Source organism: Onychomys torridus, chromosome 23, assembly GCF_903995425.1.
Source record: "Onychomys torridus chromosome 23, mOncTor1.1, whole genome shotgun sequence".
Classification (NCBI taxonomy): Eukaryota; Metazoa; Chordata; class Mammalia; order Rodentia; family Cricetidae; genus Onychomys; species Onychomys torridus.
In genome coordinates this window covers 44183168-44196757 of record NC_050465.1, presented here as the reverse complement: position 1 = coordinate 44196757, position 13590 = coordinate 44183168, and the positions used below count along the sequence as shown (strand labels likewise).

The 13590-nt window shown below is 45.7% G+C and overlaps 1 protein-coding gene across 7 annotated transcripts in view; it reads left to right on the top strand.

Annotated features, from left to right (window-relative positions):
* Positions 1 to 3489: 3489 nt before the first annotated feature.
* Als2 (alsin Rho guanine nucleotide exchange factor ALS2) overlaps positions 3490 to 13590 on the top strand; it is a 69464-nt gene continuing 59363 nt past the window's right edge. The window contains exons 1-2 of one of the 7 annotated variants that reach the window (XM_036172974.1): positions 3902 to 3989; positions 6488 to 6556. The gene's annotated coding sequence lies outside the window, so the exon portion shown is untranslated. The other 6 variants (XM_036172975.1, XM_036172977.1, XM_036172978.1 and 3 more) reach the window with 6 other exon arrangements.

The window sequence follows — 13590 nt, the reverse complement described above, 5'->3', positions numbered from 1 at the left end:
TTGCAATGGGTGTTGGGTCCCCTGGAAGTGTAGTTACAGACAGTTGTGAGCTGTCATGTGGGTGCTGGGAATTGAACCTGGGTCCTCCTGAAGAGCAGTCAGTGCTCTTAACTGCTGAGCCATCTCTCCTGCCCACTGCTCTCTATTGCATAAAAAGTTCTCTGGCCAAGGTTGTGAGAAGCACTATATTTATATAGTATTAACACGAATATTTTGAAGACTGTTTCACAACTTTAGCAATCAGAAAAAAAACAACAGTAGTAGATTTTTAGGTCAATTAGGAAATTATGACCTCTGAAGCCATAGGCTTTAGAGTATAAGCAATGAATTCCCTCCTTTGGAGCAGGCCTCAACTCAGAAAGAAGTTGGTTATACCCTAAACAGTCATGCCACTATGACACCAGGGGCATGTCTTATCTGGGAGGTCTGGATTGTCTCATACACAGTCCAGTGATGAGTAAGACCATCGATACCGTTCCTTCTGAAGTGGCCTGAACATAAATTAAATGAAAATAGTGTCCTCTGATACTGTGAGAACTAGCCACGAGGAAAGAAGTCTCCTGATGAATCCCATACTGATTTCTTCATGTCTCTCGATGACAGTGTGCAGTGTCGTCAGCCACAGGGTCTTACCTTCTAGTTACAGTGGGTGGGCGACCAAGAGCAATGCCAATAGCCTGTGTTGGCTTGGGGGCCATTCTTATTCTTTCAGAGCTAAGACAGACACTTTATAAGGACACATGTCATTCTTATTAATTTACCACTCTACCTATCTATCTCCTGAAAGGCCACATAGGTGATATTTGACTGGTAGAATAACACAAGCATCTGTCTCCCCCTTCAATCTAACTTGCAGATCGGTATATATGAATCATCCTCTGTTTTTGTTTTGTTTTGTTTTATTTGCATTGGTGTTTTGCCTTCATGTATGTCTGGGTAAGGGTGTCAGATGCCCTGGAACTGAAGTTACAGACAGGTGTGAGCTGCCAATGCTCTTAATCTTGGAGTGCTCCCCACCCCTCTCAGGTTTCTGTGTAGCCCTGGCTGTCCTGGAATTTGCTCTTTGAATCAGGCTGGCCTTGACCCTGCCTCTGCCTCCCGAGTGCTGGGATTCAAAGCGTGTGCCTCCATGACCGGTTCCTATCCTCTTTCTTTTACAGGGTTGCACAGAACGGTTCTGTTGTGGGACTGTAGGCAGTGACTTCTGCCTTCAGCAGACTGGAACAAGCAGACATTACAGATTGTGATGACAAAGACCATGAGATTAAGAAGTGGAGGTAGAGGTGGCATCAAACAGGAACAATATGATGTCTGGACGCAGTCTTAAAGGAAAGGCAAGGAGAGTCCTTGGAGAGTGCCCCAGAACAGTCTCCACAGCAGTCTCCCCCTGCCTCTTCTCTCATACCAACCTCTTCATGTTTCCTTAACAATTGGAGTATTTTGCCAGGTGGTGGCGGTGGTGCACACCTTTAATTCCATCACTTGGAAGGGAGGCAGGTAGATCTCTGAGTTGGAGGCCAGCTTTGTCCACAAAACTCTGGGTTCCACGACAACCAGAGCAACACAAAGAAACCTTGTCTCGAGAAACAAAACAGAAAAAACAAACAACAACAAAACAAAACAAATTGATAGATGGAAGAGGGGGATTAAAAAATGGGCGATTCGAAGGGTTCCTTAACATTGGGGCAAGGGTTAGTGTGAGAAGACACAACATCTCTTTCCAGGAGAGGAAAAGGAAGGCTTTGGTTGCAGGTAGATATTTCGATAGCAGCTGGGGATGTGGGGTGTGATGGAAATTCACCTCTGAGAGTCTCACTTTCCTCAGAAATGTAGATGAAGATTTTGTTGTAGTTTCAGGACTCTGGCTGCACCCTCAAAGTCCTCCCTAACATTTTCCAAAACAGCGACTCTTGGAACACAACAAGCGTGAAACTCTGCTGCTAGACAATGTGCACCGCTGGACTTACAAACTTACATTTACTCCATTATAGAAAGATGGATGGATGGATGGATGGATGGATGGATGGATAGATATAGATAGATAGATAGATAGATAGATAGATAGATAGATAGATACTCGGAATCTAAAGGTCCTGTATACAATGCCCTAACTGGTTCCTCCAACTCAGCGGCCTCTCCAGTGTGTTATCCACTTCAGTGCCGAAGCAGAAAATCATGCATCCTTGAGAACGGTCACTGCAAACCAAAGGTATCCTGCAGTTAACGGAGCCTGGGCTCTGGCCACCCTAACAAGATCCTATCTCTGGCCTAAGCTGCCTGTCCTCTAAATAAGCCAACTAAAAAGACAACAGTAAAATAAATGTATTCAACATGACTACATTAGGAAGAAGAACAAAGGGGTCAGCCCAGTAACACCCCCCATGGGGTTTAAATAAAAGGAAGAGATAGGCTCAAGGCGTGAACATACCTCAGCTCTTGGTCTGTTCTGCAAAGTGACAAGTTATCAGAACTGGGAAATGTAAAGGGCCCCCAAATAGCTTGACCACACAGCAGCCATGACAGGCTTAGGGGCCTAGACATAGCTTCTGTGACAGGCTTACTGGCAGGTGACACCCAGATCCAGGAAAAGCCTTAAGCTGATACCACCCAGGGATCTACTTAGGGGTGAGGAAGTACCTGACATCCTAAACATTCCAACCATTAGATAGGGTGGCCAGATATCCTTGAGTCTGGTGCACACCTATTTTTGTTTTACAGATACCTTAGACAACTGTCAGCCAATCAGGGTCCTGGACCCTGGAACTCCCCTCACCCCAACCTCTGCTATGATTAAAAACTCTACCCCACCTGAGTTCAGGGATGTCTGCTCTCACTGCTGGGTCAGACAGACAGAGGAACCAAGCTCCGAACTTGAAATAAAGGCTCTTTGCTTTTACCTGCGGGATTCAGTCTCTGTGGTGATCTCTTGGGGTGGGGGGTCCCTTCAATCTGGACATAACAGGAAACAAGCTCCCCCTCTCATTTGCACCGCGAACCCCATCTTTTCTTTCCCCAGCAAGGGACTGTTGAGGAAATTCTAATTCTTCAGGTCCTGTTATCCTATTAGTCCAATAATCAAAAGGGGAGGCACAAGGGTCTCTCTTTAGAATATCTGCAGTCCTCTCAGGATGGCCACGCAGCTTCAACTGAGGCATCCACGTGGCCAAACTTTATTGCCGAGCCCAAAACAGTCACGTTTGTACACTAGGGTTCACATGATCTCCTGCCCCCGCCCGGGGTAACCCCACTCTCACATGCCCTAGTCTCTTACTGAATTTTTATCGTTTCTTCCTGCCTCGCTCCTCGCTCTACCCTTTGGGGTGGACACGCGGCAAACGCACACTCGTGAAGACGTGACGTCATTCGAGGGGAAAGGAGCGACCTTCGTTAGGGAACAGCCCGCAATGGAAGCTTGAAGATAGTTCGTGATTTCACTTTTGTTATTTTTCTTGAGACGGGGTCTCGCCCAGCTCAGTCTGGCTAGGTGGCTGGTCTCGAATTCCTGATCCTGCTGCCTCACAAGTGCCGGGCTCACGAACGTGTGCAATCATGCTCTACGAGGTAAGATTTTGCACTTCTTTTTTTTTTTTTCTTTCTTGTATCTCTCACAGTTTGAGGCGTTAACTTGCAGTAGCCTCCATCCTCAAGCGTGGCCTACCGTTACCCTGGAAACGCCTAGGCAGCTAGGTCCGTTCCCTAAGTCTTCGGTGGCGGCTAAAGTGCGTCCTGGCACAATTGGTTCCGCCCTCGCTAAGACGCTTGCCCGCGGTCGCGGATGCGTCCCCAGCAATCTTGATCCCTGCCGGACGCCGTCACCCGGCTCCAGCTTGGCTCCACCCACTCCGCGGGGGCCTCCTCCGCAGCCGGCCCTCCCGCGGCTCCGCCCCTGCCTGGAGGCCCCGCCCCCGTGAGTCAGCTGATCTCGCGTCCTCCCCGCGGTGCGGTCGGGCTCGCGCCGGGCGGAGAGCGCGGAGCTGCGGGAGCGTCAGGTGAGTCGGCGCCGGTCCCGGGCGGTCCTGGGGTTCGAAGGCGGGTCGGCCGAGGTGCGGGAGCGCGCTGCGCTGGCCCGCGGGGCCAGCGCCTGTCTGTGGAAGTGCCTCGGACGTGGTGGCTCGGCCCGGGTCCCACCCTCCGGGTCCCGGCGCTGCTGCCGTGGTCCGGCTGTGTGGCATTCCTTCGTGTCCCCTCTTCCCGCCTCCGCCCACGCTGCTTTCCGCCCGTTCACGCCGGAGGGTTTCTTGAATGCCCACGGTGGGCGCCGAGCTGGCAAGCCCGTGAGCCTTGCTGAGCGTCCCAGGTGGGTTTGCCCCCAGGATGCAAAATCGCGGTGAAAAGTGGACGCGGGGGTGGGGTGGGAGGTGAGGGGCTTTTGGTGGCATGAAACGGCGTTTGTGGCAAATAAGAAGGACTTTGATGTTAGTCCCTGGTAGTTTGGCCAGATCCTATCAAATGATCCACCAGAGGCGAGAATAAGCATCGTGAAGACAGGAAAGAACACAGGGGCGATCTGGAGGAAATGGTCCTCACACGGATGTTGGTCCTCCAGGCAACCAGGGCTGTTCTGTTGGAGCGAGCAACTGTAGATTTGTAGGTGCAAGCCGCGATTAGGACTTCTGTGGTGACCAAAGAGGAAAAGCACACTGGTTGAATTGGGGTGGCCAACAACGGCGCTTTCTTTTTGGTTTAGGATGGAAAGGGGGAATAACTAGCTGCTGTACCCCAATTAAGGTTCGTGTTCTGTTGCCCTTACATTTCTAACTGTTCTTTAGATGGCTGGCAAGGATAAACTGTGTGATGAAGGTTTATTCTGAGCAGGTACAGAAATGCAGCAGAGCCATAGGTTCCACTTTCTTGTTTCTGTTTGTGTATCATATATATGTGTTAGGTCATTGAGATCAGTGAAACATTTGCTTTTGATTTCATATTTTTTGAGTCTGGCCTGGAATGTGTGGAGCTCCCCCTGCCTCAGCATCCTGAGTATTGGGTTATAGGTGGGTACTGCCATACAAAGAGTGAATTGTAGTTTTTTATTTTTATTTTATTTTATTTTATTTTTTTGGTTTTTCGAGACAGGGTTTGTTGTCTGTGTATCTTTGTGCCTTTCCTGGATCTCGCTTTGGAGACCAGGCTGGCCTCGAACTCACAAAGATCCGCCTGGCTGTGCCTCCCGAGTGCTGGGATTACAGGTGTGTGCCACCGCCGCCCGGCGAATTGTAGTATTTTAACATTAGTAATAGAAGCACAGTGATAAAGAGTTCTAGGCTTTGGAATACCTTGAACACATCTTTCTTTGAGCCTCTTTGCCTCAGTTTCCTTATCTCTGCACTAGCCTTTCTTGGTATTAGTACCTTTACATGTGTGGTTCATGCATCATTTATTACTGTGCCTGGACCATGGGAAATGACCAGTATCTATTAACTCTTTTTATAGTTACTAATTTCTTCTAGGATATCATGAATAAGACTGTATTGTGACCTTTTCTTTTCTTTATTTCCTTTTTTTTTGTTTTGTTTTTGTTTTCAGTTTTTTCATGACAGAGTTTCTCTCTATAGCTTTGGAGCCTGTCCTGGATCTCGATACGTAGACCAGGCTGGCCTCGAACTCACAGAGATTCACATGTCTCTGCTTCCAAGTGCTGGGATTAAAACCTTTTGTTTTCTAAGAGGCATATTGTTTTGAAAGAAGCAGAATTGGAGTTTCTGAAGAAAAGGTTCTAACACAGATTTAAGCACAGGCATTGAAAGAGAAGAGACAGGCCAGGCGGTGGTGGCGCCCGCCTGTAATCCCAGCACTCAGGAGGCAGAGCCAGGCGGATCTCTGTGAGATCCAGGATGGGCACCAAAATTTACACAGAGAAACCCTGTCTCGAAAATCCCCCTCCCCCAAGAAAAAGAAAGAGGAGAGACCCTAATGAGGGCACAAGCTTCCCTGCCTGTAGTCACCAGTAGCTAATGGGACCCTCAAGAGGACAGTCTCTGATAGGGTAACTATTCCTCATTTCAAGGAATAATTTTATGATTTGTATTCAGAGGAAAAATGATTTCCAGTTGATCTCTTTGGTATTTCATAACGGTATTTTAACATGGAAAATATGCTGATATAATCTACACCCAGTCACTATTACTCCCTAAATTATGACTGGTATTGGCAGATTTAGTGTTCATAGTTAAAAAAGAAAATTCAAAGCTGTTTCCTAATGTTGAAATTTGAAAACATGGGCCAGTGAGATGGCTCAGTGGGTGAAGGTACTTGTCACCAAACCTGATGACTTTAGTTCAGTTCCTGAAACCCACTGATAAAAGGACAAATTGACTGCCTTGAGTTGTCCTCTGACCTCTGGAGGCGTACACATTTATTATGCAAAATAATAAATGTAATGAAGTTTTTTTGAAAAATTGAAAACATAGTAGTCTGTAGTATTAAACAGGTAATTTGGGAAGAAAACTTGAATAGTGTTCACAAACCACATTTATTTATTTTGAGACAGGGTCTTGATTCAGGCTGATCATGAATTCTCGATTCTCCTGCTTCAGCTTCTGGACTGCTGGGAATACAGGTGTGTGCTACCACGCATACCCCTACCTTGGGCAGTTGGACTGTCAAAGAAGTAAAGGATATGGTGAGATTATTGCTGGGGTTCTGATTTTAGTTTTTATGTGATTAGATGAGTTTAAAACAAGCAGTACCTGATGCTGAGTCATTTTGGGGGAGGTGGTCTTGGGTATCCCAGGCTCCCCTCAGACATGCTGTACAGTTGAGTGGTGGGGGCTGGCCTTGAACTCTTGGTCCTGTTGCCCCTATCTCTAGAGTATTGGAATTACATGCCTACATCTGTCCATGCCAATTCCTCCTGACAGTGTTTCTAAAGAATGCCATCAGCGCACAAGAGCTTTCTATAGTTCTTACTTCTTTTAATGAAGCAGAGGTGACTTTTGAGAGAAGGTTGATTTGTGTTGTGACAGGGTCTGTCCTGCTTTGCTTCTCTTGCTGTACAGACACCATGACTTGGGGGTTTATGTGGTTCACATCACCCCATTATTTGAGGGAAGTCAGGGCAGGAATACAAGCAGGGGCCTTGTGCTGGTTGGAAGCCATAGGACCAAGAGTTCAAGGCCAGGAGTCCTGGAGGAAAGCTGCTTACTGACTTGCTTTTAGGCTTACCCCAAGCTACCTTTCTTATACCTCCTAGGTCCACCTGCCCAGAGATGGCACCACTGACGAAACCCAACCAGCCCAAGGTCTCAGTCTGTTACCTAGGCTAGCCTGGAACTCACTGTATAGGCCAGGCTGGCTCCAATTTCCCAGGGCTGGATTGCAAACATGAACCACAACACCCTGCTCAAGAAAAGATTTTTTTGTTTGTTTGATTTTGAGACAGGGTTTCTCTGTGTAACAGCCCTGGCTGTCCTGGAACCCACCCTATAGACCAGGCTGGTCTGCCTCCTAAATGCTGAAGAATCAGGCATAGGTGTTGAGAGAAAGAGACACCTTAGTGAGTTTGAGGCCAGCCTGGTCTACATGGTGAGTTGTAGGACAACCAGAGCTACATAACAAAACCCTGCTCCCCCACCAAAAAAAAAAAAAAAAGAGAGAGAGAGAGAGAGAGAGAGAGAGAAAGACAGAGACAAAGCAAGGAAGAAAAAAAGACAACGGCTTCTCAGCTGGCCACATGGTGATGCTTGCTTGCTGACTCCAGAGACTGAACAGGGAGATTTCAAGTGGGTGACATAGGTCTAGCCAAGCCTGAGTTCAGCTACAGAGTAAGATCCCCATGTCAAATGAAAAAACAAACCTAAAGACTTCAAGAGGGTTGTGCTTAAGTGTCGTGTGTGTGTGTGTGTGTGTGTGTGTGTGTTGTTGGCTTTTGAAGTTACATTATTCAAAGGGTGTAAAACATTAACTCAAGCATGCCTATAATCTCAGCATAGAGGCAGGAGAGGCAGGAGTTCAAGGTCGTCCTTAGTTATATAGCCCTTTGAGGCTAGCCTGGGGCTCTAAAAGACTGCCTCAACTTCCCTGTTCCACATTAAAAAAAAAAAAAAAGGAAGAATATTTTTAATTAAGTAAATACATTTCCATATATTTATTTAAAGAACTTTTCTTTGGTAAATGAGATTATAAAGTGGTTTATGGTGCATGGTGTAGGTTAGTAGTTTGGAATATAAAAGTGAGAAGAATCCTTTCTGCAGGCCGGAGGATATCTAGAGACATGCTTTAACCATTTTTAAAATTACATTTATTGATGGTGTATGCTTGTGTTTGCCTGTGCACGTGGAGCTCAGGAGACAACCTGACAGAGTCTCTCCTCCCACCGTGCTAGGCAAGCACTCTGCCAGCTAAGTGGCATTCTCACCTTCACTGTAGCTTGGGAGCCTGTCCCGGAACTCGCTCTGTAGTCCAGGCTGGCCTCGAACTCACAGAGATCCGCCTGCCTCTGCCTTCCAAGTGCTGGGATTAAAGGCGTGCACCACCACTGCCCAGCTTTCTAGTGTTTCTTAATACTGAGCAGGGTTGTGGATGCCAAGGGTGCTTGGTCTCTGCCTGCATGATCTCAGGGACTCATGAAGTCCTGGAGATCCGAGGACCATTTTTCAATAGGAATTTGGAAGACAAGAAGTCATTACTTGAGACGTCAAACTGTATAAGCAATCAAGCATTCTTAATTGGTTTACCTAATCCCCAAATGTAACTGTTAATATGAGACTGGGTTGAACAAGGAGGGAGGGAGGGAGGTGCTGACAGCCGAGATGTCCCCAGCTGCTCTGATAGCATCTGAACTCTTCCTGTCACTGGGAGGAGGGGCTTTGAGCACTTGCATGACTTCTAGACCGTGGCTCCATTCAGAACTTTTGCAGAAGTACGTTTATCACAGATTCCGACCGTACTAAAGACAGATTTTCCTTCTTGGTAGCATCTTCTCTTTCCCTCCCCTCCCTCCCTCCTGGCAGTCTTTATTGGCCTCATGGATTTTTTTTTTTCTTTTTGTTTTTTGAGACAGAGTTTCTTTGTAGCTTTGGTGCCTGTCCTAGAACTCACTCCGTAGAGCAGGCTGGCCTTGAACTCAGAGATCCGCCTCAAAGGCATGCGCTAGCCCCATGTATTGAAGTCTTGATCCTCCCGTCTCCACTCCAAGTGTTGGGATCGTAGATATGCACCGCACCTGGCTTGGATCTGTGTGTGCGTGTGCGTGTTACCACACGTACAGAGGCTAAAGGCCACCATCTGCTGTCTTCTGCCATCCCTCTTCCCTTTACTTACTTACGCGCTGTGCGGTAGGGTCCCTCGTTGACTCTGGGGCTCGCTATTTCAGCTAGACCAGCTAGCCAGTCAGCTCCTGTTCCCATGGCATGCTGTTTCTCCCACCATACCTCCCCAGAGCTGGGGTTACAGACGCAGGCTGCTGACCTGGTTTTTACATGGATGGTAGGGATCTAAACGGCTGCTCAGGCCTGTGAGCCAGCATGTTACCTAGTGAACAATCTCCTCAGCCTGGCCTTTCTATTATTAGGAGGTTTTGTTTGTTTGTTTTTTTGTTTTAAACTTCTCTTTCCCGTTAATTACCAAACAATTCTTTTTATTTTTAATTTTTATTTTTTAGTAATAAAAAAGTGGCAGCTTTTACTGTCAGGCCTTAAGAAAGTCTTGGTAAGCAGCACTATACAAATAAGACGCAACAAAACATGAGATTGTTCTTTTGTTACTGCACTCATTTTCCTGTCTGGACCCCGATTCCTCCGATTTGTGATGATGGTGGTGTGGTAAGCTTATGCCTTTTGTTCGATTTTGGTTTGGTTTTTGCTCTGTAGTCCAGGCTGGCCTAGACTCATGATCTTCTTGCCTCAACCTTCCATGCTGTAGGACTTCGAGCATGCAGCACCATGCCTGGCCGAGAAACAGCTGCATCAGTGGGTTATTGAGAACTTTCTCGAGTGATTACATAATTCTTTTAAGTCTGAAGAAGATACAGGTTGTTTTTTCAACCTTCCAAGTCAAAGATGGGATTTTTAGCAGTTCATTTTGCTGCCAGTGAGTTATACATAGAGAGAAGATTAGCTTTAGTCTCTTTATGTCCACAAATTGACCAACTCCTCTTCCTCTTGATTATCAAGTATTATTTACAAATATTTTCTTCTGGATCATCCGGAGTTCCTTGTGTACATGACCCCTGTGTTAAGATGTTGGTTGTGGCGCTGACTGAATGATGGCGTCTGGGTAATGTTCACTCCAGTATTATTTTTTTCTTCTACCATCTAAATATTACTGAGCCAATTGCTCAACTTAAATGGGTGGCAGCTTTCCGAACAATCCCGTACCAAGAATGAGGACAGAACTCTAAAATAGTGATGAAGTAGCACAGTCTGACTGCACACCAATAGGTTTATCCATGCAGTTGAGTGTACTTATCCCCTAAGAAAACCGTGAGTTAACTAGGTCTATACTTACCGTAAGGACATTCTATTGAGTGGAAGAAGCACATGCCAAAGGGTGTTTACATACAGTAAGATATGTTTAAGTTTAGTTCGAGGACGGTGGCATTGTTTACTTCTGTATATAGCTAATGAGAGTACATAACGGTATGCTTGAACATGAGCTGTATTGTTAGAGGTGGTGGGTAACTGCCCTCAGCTTCATGTGTAACCTACTACTACTGTGAAAAGGAGCTAACTGGGTAGTGGCACATACCTGGGAGGCTGAAACAGAATTGTGAGTTCAAGGTCACCCTGGGCTGTGGAGTGAAGCAAATTTGAAATATGTTATCATCTGCTAAAAACCAGGTGGTGAGGACATAGGTTTGATGTTTATTTTTATGTATGGCTAAGACCGTTTGTGAAACTGCACTTTACATCTTTTAAATTTATACTTTTTTACTTTGTGGCTTCAGAGCAGTAGAATCGGAAGCAGCTCCTGTCTCCCTGCAGGAAGACAGGGATGGGCCAGGGCAGCAGGTCTGCGGAGCTGTCCTGTGGAGGGGAAACAGACCCATGTCCTGGGAAGTGCTTTCTGTGTGAGGAAAGGAGGCGTGAGTCCTGTGGAAAGGCTACAGAGGAGGCAGAACGCTAGGGATTCTTGGCAAAGTCAAACAGAAACCCATCCTGAACTCTTAAAGTACCGGGAGCAAATTCCTCCACAGGGCCCTGAAAGGAATTTGGATATAGACTGACTTAGGAAGCTACGGAAATTTTATATGGTCATGAGGTCATGAGCACTTTCTTTTGAATTGGTTACATTAGTTAGTAAATGCATTATCCTGAGATATTATAGGTCTAACAGTTAACATATCAAATTCCCAGACACTGCAGCAACTTATGCCTCTTATTGCCATGGCAATATAAAATATTTCCTGGGACTTTTACTAATTTTGGAAAAACCAAATTTTAAAACTGTTACTTCTCAGAGAGGTTTTGTTAGATCTGGCTTAAAACTGCAAACCTCTGCAGGAAGAGTTGGCTGTAGGGAGGGGCTCCGAGGGGAAAGGAACCAAGCTTGACCACATTTGTTCAGTCCCCTTGACCCATACGTGGGCGGAGAACTGACTTCCAAAATTTGTCCTCTGATCTCCATCTGCGAGTGCGTGCACACACACACAATAAATGAATGAATGAATGAATGAATGAATGAATGAGTGAATGTTTAAAAAGTTTGGAAAAGGGGGAAAAAGACAAAACTGAGTATTGGGACAACTCCCTGCAACTTCAGATCAAAGGCTGTGTCTTCTTAGGATCTCCTTTAAATACAGTCAGCTTATTTGTAGTGGTTAGTGTGGATACAGGCATAAAAAAGTTATGCTTTCTGACCTCCAGGATGAGGCAAGACTTAGTAAAGGCATTAATTATCCCATTAGCACAAAATTAGAAGTAATAAGTAGCTTTCTAAGCTAGGCTGCTGGATTCACTAACTGCATTAATTTACCCAGTTCCCTTACTCTAGTTCAAGATGGTTCACATTTGAAGTGGCCGGGACAGTTCCAGTTGATTAGCATGTCAGTTCTTGAAGGTGAGCTGTCCTCAGCCTTGCATGCTTGGTAAAGGTGTCAGTGGCAAGAAGTGCATGCCTTAGTCCACATGTCAACATAATGACCTAGAGTCCAGGAACAAACAATTTTTTAATATTTTACCTGTTGTAACACACCAGATTCTCTTAAATAATTAGTACTGTATCCACGGTGTGAACTCTGGTTTGTTAGATTATAACAAATTGTAACTGACTCAGACTTCAGAAGGAAAACACTAGTCAGGTATAGTGGCTCATACATGTGATCTCGGGATTTACAAGGTTGAGGTAGGAAGATTGCAGAGTTCATGGTGACCTGGACTACTGAGTGAAGTTCTGTCCAACTTCACCTACTTGTGTAGACATAAAAAGAAACAAACCGTGGATGGCTACTTGAAAGTCTAGTAATTTTGTATTCAAGCCACTAATGCCACTAAGTAATCTGTAAATTCCTTTCATAGTTTGTGATACACTTTGCTCCATTGTTTTATTGCTTTCCTGTTTCTGGTTGTAATTTTTTTTTTTTTTTTTTTTAAACAAGGTCAAGAGTCCCGTGTAGCCCAGGGCGGCCTGGAACTTGCTATAGCTGTGGCTGGTCTTGACTTTGGATCTGCCTGTCTTTGCCTTCTATGTGCTGGGATTAAAGGAGTGTGTGTTTACCTTACCCAGTTCACCTTCCTATCTTAATGTGTAATCATTTTTAAAAATTAGGTTACATATGTTTGTTACTCACTTCTTTGTGTGTGGGTGTGCTCACGCTGAGCATATGGAGGTCAGAGGACAACTCTTGGGAACCAGCTTTCTTTTCACCTGTGGGTCCCAGGAATTGAACTCAGGTCGTCAGGTTTGGTGACAAGTTTACCCACTGAGCTGTCTTGCTGGTCCTGTTGAGTTTTAATCACTAATTATCATTACTTTTGTAACTTAATTACTGTTAATATATATTATTTGCTTGTTTTCTTGTGTCTTTTTTTTTTTTTTTAACCCCGGAGACCTGGAACTATCTCTGTAGACCAGGCTGCCTTGAACTCACAGAGATCCACCTCCTGACCATGCCCAGCCATTGCTATTATTTTAATCAAAACACCCTTTGCAGGGTTTGGGAATCACACCCATGGCCTCAGACTTGTCAGACAAGTGTTCTACTTCTGAATTATATTCCCGTTCCCAAAGACCCATTGGAAACCAGTGTGAAGAGAGGAGTAGCATGGTGTGGTAGCACATTCTTGTACTCTCAGTACTCGCTGGGCAGAGACAAGAATTGCTACTGCAGATGTGAGGCTAGCCTGGACTACACTCTCAGTTCTAGGCCAGCTAAGGCTACATGGTGAGACTGTCTGAAAAACAGAAGGAAGGTCAGGGGAGAGAGAACACGTTAGCTTCCTTAATGTCTTAAGGATACTGTCTTCCCTGTAGAAAGCTATCATGTTAGAAAGACCTAAGAGAGTACAGTGGGCCCTTGGCTGTAGGGATCACTTGAGCTCAAGAGTTTGAAGCTGGTCGGGACAACATGTAAGTCTTCATCTGCCCACCTTCTCCTCTCCACCCCAAATAAGAAGCAAGCACACTGAAGAAGCAGAATGAAGCCTGTAAGAAGTT